The sequence below is a fragment of the Rhinatrema bivittatum genome, chromosome 2 (assembly GCF_901001135.1).
Source record: "Rhinatrema bivittatum chromosome 2, aRhiBiv1.1, whole genome shotgun sequence".
Taxonomy (NCBI): Eukaryota; Metazoa; Chordata; class Amphibia; order Gymnophiona; family Rhinatrematidae; genus Rhinatrema; species Rhinatrema bivittatum.
The window spans coordinates 30,401,090-30,414,660 of record NC_042616.1 but is presented as its reverse complement, the minus strand read 5'-3'; the positions used below and the strand labels follow the sequence as shown (position 1 = coordinate 30,414,660).

Here is a 13,571-nt window from a genome sequence, read left to right as displayed (position 1 = left end):
TATCCCTTACCCCTTATACAGTAAGGGGTGGAAAACGCGCGTCCAACCCGCCGAACCTAATAGCGCCCTCGACATGCATTTGCATGTTGAGGGCGCTATTAGGTCGGCGATATTAAGTCGGATGTCCCGAAGGATAAAAAAAGTTTAAAAAAAAATAAATTTGAAGTCGGCCCGTGGCTGTTGGGCCGAAAACCGGACGCTAAATTTTGCCGGCATCCGGTTTCCAAGCCCTTGGCTGTCAGCGGGCTCGAGAACCGACGCCGGCAAAATTGAGCGTTGGCTGTCAAATCCGCTGACAGCCGCCGCTCCTGTCAAAAAGGAGGCGCTAGGGATGCGCTAGTGTCCCTAGCGCCTCCTTTTGCCCGTTTCTACCGCCAGGCCTAATTTAAATACAGAATTGCGCGCACAGGCAAGTGGCCTGTGCGATCGCCCGCTCTCCCACGTACTTACTGAATCGGCCTGTGTATGATAGCAGCATGGGAGCTATTTACTGGTTGGGATCTTGCCAGGTACTTGTGTCCTGGATTGACCACTAATGGAAGCAGGATACTAGGCTTGATGGACCCTCAGACTGACCCAGTATGGCAATTTTTATGTTCTTATGTTGCATATCTCCCCTAGTCAGGTTTCATTTGTGGTCTGGTGGCAGGATAGCATGTATTTTGCTGCTATAGCTGTTGTTTTTTCTTTATACAATGAGATTATAGAGTTTTGCCTGCTCATTGTATAATGTATGAATCTTCCCTCCTGGGCCCGTGCTCCTGGAGAACTATTTTCAGTGCTGGAGGATATTTCATCATCTTGAGGGCAGGTCCTAGCTACAGGATTGCTTCCTTCCTCATCAAGCAGATGCTCTCCTTCCAGGTATAATGTATGAATCTGAGCTCCCAGTCCCAATATTCCTGAGAGTGCAGCCCCAGCTGATCCTGAATCCTGCAGGGTTGTGAGCAGCATCAGCTCCTGCTGTCAGTGCTGGGCGGGGGAGGCAGAGGGCAGCAGTCAGAGGGAGCTCTCTCTCACATCCTCTCTTCCTTACCCTCTCCCTGATCCTTCCCAGCCTCCCTCCCTCCTGTGCCTCCTCACCCTGCTCTGTCCCCAGAATCCCTCCCTTTTCCCTCCTCCCTCCTCCCACCTCTCCCCTCCTCCTTTCTTCTCCCCTGTTTCCCCTCCCACTGCTCCCCAGTCTCTCTGAAAGGCTGCAGAGTTACCCATTTTGGTTTGTATGAACGGAACTAGACTTGGCTTTATTAATCAGCCAATTGAAAACAACCCACGCCCTAGGACTACATTTCCCACAATTCCCAAAAAACTGAGGAAAGACAGTGTAAGACTACATTTCCCAGCGTCCATCCCAACTAGATGGGCCATAGGGTTTTTTTCTACCATCAACTTTGTGTTTCTAAAAGTTCCTTATGCAGCGGCTTCAGTTCCCACTTTCTCTTCCTTGGTGATGTCACTTCCTGCTGGAAGGAGGCGGTGCTTCCTGTACAGAACGTGGTGCTGAGTCCGAAAGCTGAAAGCGAGTTTGCTTACCGTAAACGGTGTTTCCGTAGATAGCAGGATGAATTAGCCATGCTGTCATGGGATCAGAGGTTAGACTTTTTGTCCCTCTGCGGCTGCGCGTGGGTTCCCGCGCAGGAAGTACAGATTCTCCTCAGTCTGTGATTAAGCTGTAGTAGTCGAAGACTTATTGACTGCCAGGGAGGAGGGTGGGTCAGCATGGCTAATTCATCCTGCTATCTACGGAAACACCGTTTACGGTAAGCAAACTTGCTTTTCCCGTCGATAGCAGGCTGAATTAGCCATGCTGTCATGGGAGTCCAAAGCACCAGATCACGGTTTGTAATCAGTGGTAGCGGTGTGTGATCCCAGTTCAGTGGCAGTCATGGAGGATTAGATGACAAAGAATGCAATACTGCCTGTCCTATCTTTGCATCCTGAGAGGTTTGCTGGTCGAGGCAGTAGTGAGAAGTGAAAGTGTGGAGAGAAGTCCACGTGGCTGCTTTGCAAATGTCCGTAGGGTGGACATTGTTCAGATGAACCCACGAGGTGGACCAAGCTCTTACTTGATGAGCAGTGGGTGTAGAGGATAGAGGTATGTTATTAGTCTTATAACAATACTGAATGCATTGTACAATCCAACTAGAAATGGTCCGTTTGGAAACTGGCAGACCCGGTGCCTTAGGGTCAAAGGAAAGAAATAATTGTGAAGGTCTGGATACAGCCTGTGTTCCAGAGATATAACACTGAAGTATTCGCTTACAGTCCAGGGTATGAAGGAGCTTTTCTCTATCAGTTGTATGAGGTGATGGAAAAAAGGTTGGAAGTTCGATGGTTTGATTGAGGTGGAAAGGTGAGATTACCTTTGGTAGAAAAGATGGATGTGTCCTGAGAACTACTTTGTGAGGATAAAATTGCAAGTATGGAAAATAGTGCACTAATGCCTGCAACTCACTAACTCTTCGTGCCGAAGTTACGGCAACTAGGAACACCACCTTCCAGGTTAGGTATTTAGGGTGGGCCGAGTCTAAAGGTTCAAATGGAGGAAGCATTAGACGCTCCAAAACCGTGTTAATGTCCCATGGTATTGGAGGTTTGGATACGGGTGGTCGTATACGAGACAGTCCTTTGATGAAACGTGAAAGGAGTGGATGGGTTGAGATAGTAGCATTGTTACACAACCTATGGTAAGCTGCAATGGCACTGAGATGTACACGAATAGAGGATGCGGCTAACCCAGTGTCGAACAGGGTGCACAAGTAGTCCAGTAATTTCTCTGGAGGACAATCTTTTGGTTGTATGCCGTTGTTGGTACACCAGAAAGAATAGCGCTGCCACTTATACTTGTAGTTACGTCTGGTGGATAACTTCCTGGATTCTAAAAGAATCAGTTGCGCTCGTTCAGAGATGTTGTGTTCAGCTAATAAGCTCCGTTCAATAGCCATGCTGTCAAATGAAGAGAGGCATGCATGGGGTGTAATAAGGTTCCCTGATCCTGAGCTAGGAGATCGGGACGTTGTGGAAGTTGTATAGGAGGCTCCTGTGACAATCTGAGTAGGAAGCTGTACCACGGTTGGCGAGGCCAGGCTGGGGCTATTAGGATCAGATAGGCCTTGTCCTCTATACATTTCTGAATGGTTTTGGAAATGAGAGGAATTGGAGGGAAGGCGTAAAGTAGACCCTGCGACCAAGATATCAGGAAAGCATCCTGAGCTTCTCTGCGTAGGCTGGGTCGTATGGAGCAGAAGCGAGGAACCTGCGCATTGAACTCCGTCGCGAAGAGATCGATGGTGGGGGTTCCCCACTGTTCGAATACATGTTGGGCGACTTCTGCATGAAGTGTCCATTCGTGAGGATGGAAAATGCGGCTCAGTCTGTCCGTTCTCGTGTTGGCCACGCCCGGAAGGTATGTCGCCTGGAGATGAATGTAATGGTGATGTGCATGTTGGTAAATTAACAGAGTTTCCTTGCATAGGGGCCAGGACCCCGATCCTCCTTGTTTGTTGATATAGAACATGGCCACCTGGTTGTCCGTATAGATCATCACCCTGTGGCCTTTGAGGTAAAGTTGAAACGCCATAAGCGCTTTCCTGATCGCTCTGAGTTCTAATAAGTTGATTTGAAAGCCCCTGTTCTGAGGGGCTCCAGAGACCTTGTGTCTCGTAAACCTCCAGATGAGCCCCCCAACCCTTTCAGGAGGCGTCCGTGGTTAGGACTAGATCGTGATTTGGAATACGAAATAATGCTCCTTTTGAGAGAACGGTGGGATTCATCCACCATGAGACGTCCTGTTGCATGGCTGCAGTAATTGTGATCGTGTGAGTCAATGGTTGAGTGTGTTGTTTCCATTGACATTTCAAACCCCACTGCAACCGTCTCATATGGAGCCTGGTGTTGGGGACCGTGAAGTTGGCAGCCGCCATATGTCCCAAGACTACTAACAGTTGCCTCGCAGTTGCTGAACGATTGTTGCAAAGATGGAGGAGAAGAGGTTGCAAGAGGAGTTGTCTCTCTACTGGGAGATAAGCTCTGCAATGTGTGGTGTCGAGATACGCCCCTATGAATGTCAACTGTTGTGTCGGCTGAAGATGTGACTTTGGAAAATTTATGACCAGTCCTAATTCTTGTAGGCAGCCAATAATTATTTGAAGATGGTTGAGTAACGTGTCCCTTGATTGGGCTACTACTAACCAGTCGTCAAGATACGGAAAAATTGTCATTCCTTGTTTCCTGAGGTGAGCCACCACTACCACCATGCACTTGGTAAATACTCTGGGGGCCGCTGATAGGCCGAAGGGTAGTACTTTGTATTGGTATTGAATATTCTGATAATTGAAACACAGGTATTTCCACGATGCGGGGTGAATCGGTATGTGAGTGTAGGCATCCTTGAGGTCGATGGAGCACATCCAATCGTTGGGTTGCAGTAATGGAAGAATTGTCTTTAAAGATACCATTTTGAATTTCTCTTTCACAAGGAATTTGTTGAGCTCTCGAAGGTCTAAGATGGGACGATGACCTCCCGTTTTCTTTGGCACAAGGAAATATGGGGAGTAAAATCCCTTGTTCATTTGGGAACGTGAGAGCTTCTTGATAGCTCGAACCTGAAGTAGAGTGGAGATTTCCAACTGCAGTTGGTCTTGTGAATTTTGAAACTGCGTTGGGGGAAAATAAGGTAGGTTCGGTTTGTGTAGAAACTGTAGCTGATAACCATTTTGAACTATCTGCAATACCCACTGATCGGAGGTAATCCGTTGCCAGTTCGGAAGGCATGCCTGAATTCTTCCTGGTGGAGCATGGAAGGGGAGTGGTGGCTGCGAGATCAAAAAGACTGTGTAGGTTTAGTTGTCGTTGCGGAAAGTTGTTGCTGAAGGCCGTTGATTACGGGGTTTTCCTCGACGCGGGCGGTTGCGACTGCTGAGATTGCTGTTGCGATCTTTGATATGTAGGGTAAGTAGAAGGTCTGTACGATTGGTAAGAACGGTAAGGTCTGCGTCCGTAGTTGGAACGGCGACTAGTCGCATATGTGCGTCTTGGATACTGAGTCGCTGTAGAGGACTGAAGGGATTGGACTGCTATGGCCTCATCCTTAAGTTTTCCCACCGTTTCTTGGAGCTTGGCTCCAAAAAGATTGTCTCCAATACATGGAAGATTGGTTAATTTATGATGCACATCTTCCCTAATGGAGCTGGAGCGAAGCCATGCTGTGCAACGAGCCGCGATGGAGACGGCGGACGCTCTTGACGAAGTTTCTAGACCCTCATAAATCGACCTGAGGAGATGTCTAGTACATTCCTCCATATCGTGAAGAGTTTGTGGTGCGTTTGTCGCCGAAGTCGTCAATAGCCCCTTGGTTGCTTGGATGCATTCGTAGAGATACTGAACCATATAGAATTGATGATTCAAGATTCTAGTGGTCAACATTGAATTTTGAAAATTTTTCGTCCCACCTCATCCAAATAACGATTATCTTTATTAGGTGGGTAAGAGGAATGAGATCTCATCTTTTTAAAACGTTGCATTGCGGATTCAACCACAATGGAATCATGTGGGAGTTGCGGGAGTGAATAAGGTGGCTCCTTTTCATTCGAAACTTGAGATCAGATTTCCGAGAAACAGCAGTAATAGTTTGGGGTGTTTCCCACGATTTCAGGAGCACTTGATGGAGTAATTCATGCGGTGGTATAGCAAGAGGTTCTCCCGGTGTATCGAAGATTTTAAGGAGACCCAGGGTTTCCGCTCGTGGGTCTGCTTCCTTCTGGCAAAGGCAAGTTTAAAATTTTCCCCAATTTTTTCCAGAAATCGTGGATATGTGAGATCTTCTGGTGGTGAGTAGGGTTCTGGAGGCTGATCCAGAGGGTCAGAAGGGAATCCTGTTGAAGAGGAAGGTGAGAGAGATGGAGACAGAGATCGAGAACCTCGAAAAGTATGTGGGCTGACCGAAGGCGAAAGTTGATGAACTGAAGTAGGAGACAAGGGCTGGTCTTGAGGTTTTGTGACTAGCGGTGGAGATTTACATTCAGAACCTGCTAAGTCATCTTGAGCAGTCATAGTGAAGGCTGACTCTATGGTCTCGTAGAATCCTGTCAGGATTGGGAAAGTTGGAAAAACGCTTCTTTTGCAAGAGCCGGCATCTTTGGTTTTGGCCAGGGTGAGGCCTAAGTTGCGGTCGAGGAGACCGAGGTGCCGGAGTGAGAGATCTGCTCGTAGAAGGTGAATGATGAGAAGCTGAGAGTGAAGTAGGTGACTTCGTGACACGTTTGGAATGAGATGACAAAGGTTTGTGAAACTGTTTCTGATCTCGGCGGATCAGTTGGAGAACGGTAGGGATGAGTTTGTTCGTGCTGACGACGAGTTCGAGTGTCTCGGCTATGATGTCTTTTACGTTTTTTAGAAGAAGTCTTGGAAGTAGGATGGGAACTGGACGAAGCAGCTGAATGAGAAGAGTGACGTTTTCGTTTACGATGTACAAGTACGGATTGTACCCCTTGTGCAGCGTCTTCACGGATGGATTTTCCCGACAGAGAATACCATTCTCGTTTATGGTGAGAGTGCTCGGTAACTCTTATTTTACGGGGAATGTCTTTCGTAGAGAAATCCTTCTCATGTGTAATAGCAGTGGATTCCCTTGGTAGAGGCTGCAGCAGATCTCTGTGTTCAGGTGTCTGCATTGATTCCTGCGCTGAAGCACTTTGTTGTGGCGTCGATTTGCGTAATGGGTGCAGCGTCGACTGCGCAGATGAATGTGAGGTCAATTGGCGCGGCGTCGACTGCACCGATGATGGTTGGGGCGCCGACTGCGCCGATGATGATTGGAGTGCCGACTGCACCGAAGATGGTTGCGGCGCCGACTGCGCCGATAGCGTTGTCAACTGCGCCGAAGTTTGTGGCGCCGACTGCGCCAAAGGTTGCTGCGCCGTGAGAGTCAGGTCTACTAACGGCGCCGGTTGAGTGGCCGAAGTCTGGGACGCCGACCGCGCCGTGGAATGTCTTGGCGCCTTTAGAAGTTTCTTTGACTCCCGCGCCGATAAGGACGGTGCTGTGCGGTCATGCGCCGTAGTATGGCGCGCATGTCCATGCGTCGAGTTACTAGTAGGGCGAGAGGAACGCTCTGCGCCATGTTTGGTGGCCGTATGGAGGCGCTTTGAAGAGGAAGGTTGTGGTTCTCGGAGAGGCGACCGGCCTCGTTGAAAGTCAGAGCCCTGACTTTTGTCCGAAAAATCACCACAGGAAGTCGGTCTCTTCTTTTGGTGCGGGTCTGTCTTCGCCGGTCCCGGAGAAGACTGAACTTCGGAAGGGTCCGAAGTGGTAAGTATTTCTTGAATTCGGTAGGCCCGCTGTCGTTGCGCTCGAGGAGACATTTTAGCGCAGAATTCACATTCTTTAGTTTTATGTTGGACGCCGAGGCAGCGCGATAACAGCGGTCATGACCGTCTGTTCTTGACATTACTCTGCTGCATCGGCATCGTTTGAACCTGATTTTGACATTATTGAAGGAGAAGACAAGCTCTGCGTGCGGTCCCGCGCGCGGAAAGAACAGACTGAGGAGAATCTGTACTTCCTGCGCGGGAACCCACGCGCAGCCGCAGAGGGACAAAAAGTCTAACCTCTGCTTTATCAAGCTCCGCCTCCTGGACCTGATGGACAGATCCCATGACAGCATGGCTAATTCAGCCCTGCTATCGACGGGAAAAAGCTTGACCGTGCGGGGAGGGTGCCGGGGCTGGAAATCCTGCTCTGGAGAAGGGGCGGGAGAATGGCTGCAGGGTTTTCTGCTCAGCAGGTAGGAGACGGGCAGGGGATGCAGCCTGGGACTGTTCCCATCCCCCCAGCCACTCACTGAATCCATTCTTTGGGCTCCTTATTCTCTGCATCCGCTCAGTCTCTTCTTCATGCTTCTCTCCCTCATACAGCAGCAGCAGCTCCTCCTGCTTAAGGACCCTCTCAGTTTCTGCTTCCTGTGACTTCTTTACCTTCCCCCTCTGCCTCCTCCTCTCACCTTTGCCTTTTTACACTGAGAGTTTGATGCTCCCAAGGGCTTGTCTGGGTAACTTTTTAGTTGCCTTTACAAACTAGAGATATAAATTCTCCCCCTACTCTCCTGCAAAACTTTGTTTGGGTTGCTCATAACTCATTATTTGTAGAAAAATTTAGCTGGTGGAGGTGCTCTGGGTAGGATAAATTTTAGCTGGAGAGACTTGATATTCAGTGCTACCTGGGTAAAGTTAATCCGGTTGGAGAAATCCCTGTCCTGTAGTAACCCAGATAACTCTTCCTGGGTGTAGTTTGTTATTTTGTTTTTTTGTAGGCCAGAAAGGAGAAAAGTGCATGGGGGTAATAACTTGCAGGTGCAGTGGTTACTACCCTTAACCTGTAAGCCTTTATACTTTATTTATTTAATACTTTTTATATACTAACTTTTCATGCAAGCATATCAAATCGGTTTACAGCAGTTAGCAATTAATCATTTAAAATTATTTGCATTTCCAAAGAAGAAAGAAGTAAATACATTATTTCCTAGCGTGTAGCAGATGGACTTAGGACCAATGGGTATAGTGCACTCCTGATAGCAGTTGGAGACGGATCAGATTTCAATCTGACATCAGCCCTTAGTACATATACCCCTGCAGGAAGTGCAGCTCTCCAGTATTTTCCGTCTCCATAGCAGTTAGGTACTGTCTGCACGCTCTCACAGCTTGAGAACCAAATTCAGAGAAGAAAACTAAATTTACAGGAGAATCCTACCTGAAGACGAGCCCCGCTCTCCTGCGGTGATACCCTCAGGTCCCTCCCCCAGTTGAGATTCCCGAGGTGATTTCCGTGGTCCCTTGGAGGTGAGCCTCGGTCCAGTGGCCGAATCGCGGCATGGTCCTAGCCCCCGATATTCGGGCGCGGCTGAGAGGCAGCGGGTGCACCTTCGAACGCAGCAGTGAAGGTATTTGCCCTCTCCCCCCGCAGACGGAGACGAAACCAGGAAGCGCCGAAGACAAGGTAAGGTAGAAATCTTCTGCTTGATTCCGGTCTCCAAGGATCGAGGACGAGCACAGGTCACCAGCCGGGACCTGTGCCACCGGGTTGATCCGCCCTATAACAGGGCCAGGCCCCGGCTATTCCAAGGGTCTACCCACGTGGAGACCATCCGAAGGAGTCGCCATATTGCCCGCGTGCTCACCATCGCCATCTTGGGCCTCTTCGCCACACCGTTCGCCGTTCAACCGAGCGCACAAAACCGAGCTAGACGCACAAAGCACATGTGCGCATAGACTTACACGCACTAATCCTTGTGCGCATAAGTTGCACGCACGAGGGCCGGGCGCACAAGAATATGCGCACCCTGTACGCATACCGAGCTGTGCGCATATCTACCCAGACGCACAGCTACGCGCATATCTCACACGCTCATCTTAGGCACACCGGAGCGCTTAAGAATTTACGCGCCGACAGCCATGGCACCCCCAGAAACCCCATTACCGCGCCTGCCGGAGGATAAGACAAAGAGAAACCAGTGACCCTTCCCCAGGTTCTCCAGGGGCAGAAGTTCACAGCGCTTCAACCCTTACAGGAGCAATTATCAAGCTCCCCGTCCCACAGGCAGGAACCAGTCCTTTCGGAACAAGCACAACAAGAGGAAAACCAGCTCGGGTACAGGCCCCAGCCGCACCCCACAATGAGCTTCGGCTGACCTGTCCAAGGAAAGAAGCCATAGGGGGCAGACTAACCCTAAACCTAAACCGAAGTGATTGGTAACATTGTTACCAGAACCTCTGTATATAAAAAATGTTAAATAAATTAAATAGATAAATATTCTACTGCAGATGGGTCGAGATAATTTCGGACAAGTGGGTCCTAGCCATCATTCGGGAGGGGTACTACCTGGATTTTCTACGAACCCCTCCGGACAAGTTCATGGAGTCTCCCTGCCACGACCTCTTCAAGAGGGCGGCAGTGGAAGCTACATTGTCCAGACTAATGGCCCTCGGGCCATAACCTCAGTACCTCCCCAAGAAATAAATACTGGACATTATTCCATTTATTTTATCGTTCCCAAGAAAGAGGGAACATTCAGACCCATCCTGGACCTCAAGTCGGTCAACCGCCACCTGAGGATTCCCCGCTTCCGCATGGAAACCCTACAATCTGTGATAAGGGCGATATAACCGGGGGAGTTTCTCACATCCCTGGATCTTTTGGAGGCCTACCTACACATCCCAATTCATCAGGAACACCAGCGCTATCTACGTGTCAAAATCCTGGACCGTCACTACCAGTTCCGGGCACTACCCTTCGGGTTAGCCACAGCACCCCGGACGTTCACCAAGATCATAGTGGTGGTGGCGGCAGCACTGAGGAAGGAAGGAATCCTTGTACACCCTTACCTAGACGATTGGCTGATCAGGGCGAAATCCCCAGAGGAAAGCCGCCAAGCAACCAACAGAGTCAAAACTCTACTGGAGAGCCTAGGATGGGTGATCAACACAAATAAAAGCTGTCTGCAACCCTCACAGGTCTCTAGAATACATAGGGATCCGGTTCGACACCAAAGAAGACAAGGTCAACCGGACTCCCACAAGGAGATCAAAACTGTGGAATCTGTTACAAATCCTGCTGAGCGAACCTCGTCCCAAGCATGGGATTACCTGCAAGTCCTCGGTCTGATGGCATCCACTCTGGAAGTAGTGACATGGGCGCGAGCTCACATGAGACCCCTGCAGCGCTCACTTCTATCACATTGGAATCCACAGTCTCAGAACTACACCGTACGTCCATCACTCCCGGGCAGAGTCCGGACCCAGCTACAGTGGCGGCTACAGGTCAGCCACCTGAGCTGGGGAACAAGACTATCGTCCCTAACCTGGACCCTGCTCACCACAGACGCCAGCCTACGAGGATGGGGGGCACATGCCAGGAGTTAACCGCCCAAGTGCAGTGGAATGCAGAAGAGTCTGGATGGAACATCAACCGCCTAGAAGCGAGGGCAGTCAGACTAGCCTGCCAACGATTCAAGCACAGACTCCGAGACAAAGCAGTCAGAGTAATGTCAGACAATGCCACAACAGTGGCCTACATCAACCGGCAGGGGAACCAGAAGCCAGCAGGTGTCTCTGGAAATAGACCTCCTAATGGCGTGGGCGGAAGTAAACTTCCAGGCGATCTCAGCCGTCCACATCGCCGGGAAAGACAACATCACGGCAGACTACCTCAGCAGGGAAAGTCTAGACCCAGGACAATGGAGGCTGTAGTCTGCAGCCTTCCAAATGATAGTGAAACGGTGGGGGACACCGGACATGGACCTTCTGGCAAACAGATCCAACGCCCAAGTACCCAGAGTCTTCAGCCGCAGGCGGGAACTGCAGTCCCAAGGGATCGATGCCCTCGTACAGACCTGGCCACCGGGGACCCTATTATACGCCTTCCCACCGTAGCCCCTATTAGGCGCAATCATTCACAAGATACAGCTACACAGGGACTAGTTCTTCTGGTGGCTCCGGATTGGCCAAGAAGACCGTGGTACGCAGACATGAGAAGACTGCTGGCAGGGAAACCTCCCCCCCTCCCACCTCTGCCTCCACACAGGGAACTGCTAAACAAGGTCCGATCCTCCACGAGGACCCAGCTCAATTCTCTTATGGTCTGACCATTGAGAGGGCTCGCCTGAGAGAGAGCGGATACTCGGGGGCTGTAATCGACACCCTCCTCCGAGCACGCAAGTTCTCCACATCGTTAACGTACATAAGGATTTGGAGAGTATTTGAAGCCTGGTGCGAAGACCACGACATCAAGCCACACTCATTTAAAGTTCCCAAGATCCTGGAATTCTTACAGAACGGACTACAGAAGGGACTGTCCCTCAATTCCAGTCAAGGTACAGGTGGCCGCATTGTCCTGCTAACGGCTCCAGGAGCGAGGGCGACAGCATAGCCTTTTTACCCGGTTGTGTCACGCTTCCTGAAAGGAGTCAAATACATTCGCCCACCACTAAATTGGCCGGTGCCTCTGTGGAATCTCAATCTCGTTTTGGATTTCCTAGCGGGAACCGCCTTCAGACTCCTCTGAGGCATGTCCGTCCGCCTGTTAACCTTAAAGATGGCGTTTTTCCTGGCAGTTTGTTCTGCCCGCCCGCATCTCGGAGCTACAAGCACTGTCCTGCCGTGAGCCGTTCCTTAGGCTCACCCCGGGATCCATCCAGCTACGCACGGTCCCTTCGTTCCTTCCCAAAGTGGTCTCACACTTCCATCTTAACCAGACCATCTCGCTACCATCGTCGGTATGACTTGAAGCGTTCGAAAGAGCCCGTAGTCTATGCCACCTCAACATCAGCAGACTCCTATCCAGGTATCTGGAAATGTCGGAATCCACAGCGAAAAACGGACCACCTTTTCGTCCTTCACAGTGGAAAGAGACAAGGGGAAGCGGCCTCGCGGGCAACCATAGCCCGCTGGATCACGGAAGTTATCAAGGAGGCCTACGTAGAAGCAGGCAGACACTGCATCTACAGATCAAGGCCCATTCTACCAGAGCCCAGGCAGTATCCTAGGCAGAAACTAGAATGCTGTCACACCCGCCGAGATCTGCAGGGTGGCGACATGGTCCTCCATCCATACCTTCTCCAGATTCTAGCTCGTCTGGATGTTCAGGCTCGGGAGAACATGGCATTTGCAAGAACAGTACTAAGTGGTTCACGGGCAGCCTTCCACCCACTTCGAGAGTAGCTTTTATACATCCCATTGGTCCTGAGTCCATCTGCTACACGCTAGAATGGAGAATTACTTACCTGATAATTTTGTTTTCCTTAGCGTAGACAGATGGACTCCGCATCCACCCTTGGCTGCCGATACGCATGGTCTTTCAAATGATTCAGGGGGTAAGCCACGTTTTCATTTACCTAGGGCATCCATCCTGCCGGGTGTCGACGCTTCTCCGGTTCAGTACACTGGCGGTCTCCAGCTATATAGTCAATTCAACCAGTTCAAGTTAATCAAGTTATTCAAGTTATAAAGTTTAACCAAGTTATGAAGTTATCCAAGTTAATCAAATTAGTCAGTCACACATATATCCACAATGCTTTTCGAGGAGAATACTGAAGAGCTGCACTGCCTGCACTTCCTGCAGGGGTTTATGTACTAGGGGCTGACGTCAGATTGAAATCTGATCCGTCTCCAACTGCTATCAGGAGTACACTATACCCATTGGTCCTGCGTCCATCTGTCTACACTAAGGAAAACGAAAATATCAGCTAAGTAATTTCTCCATTGGATAAGTTCTTGGAGGAGAAGTTCATTACCTGCTATTAATTATGTTGACTTAGAAAATAGCCACTGCTATTACTAGCAACGGTAACATGGAAAAGACTTAGTTTTTGGGTACTTGCCAGGTTCTTGTGGCCTGGATTGGCCACTGTTGGAAACAGGATGCTGGGCTTGTTGGACCCTTGTTCTGGCCCAGTATGGCATGTTCTTATGAGCAGTTTGTACAGTTTGGCTTTTCCAGAGAATACTTGTAGGCTGATGTTTCCTGTTCTCTGTAAGACGCACGTCAGTCATTTCAATAGTTGTCTGTAAACCGAAGTGCTT

At 49.8% G+C, this 13,571-nt stretch overlaps 1 protein-coding gene across 2 annotated transcripts in view; it reads left to right on the top strand.

Annotated features, from left to right (window-relative positions):
* LOC115083733 (oocyte zinc finger protein XlCOF6-like) overlaps window positions 1-13,571 on the top strand; it is a 177,930-nt gene that overhangs the window by 13,850 nt on the left and 150,509 nt on the right. The window lies entirely within an intron of this gene.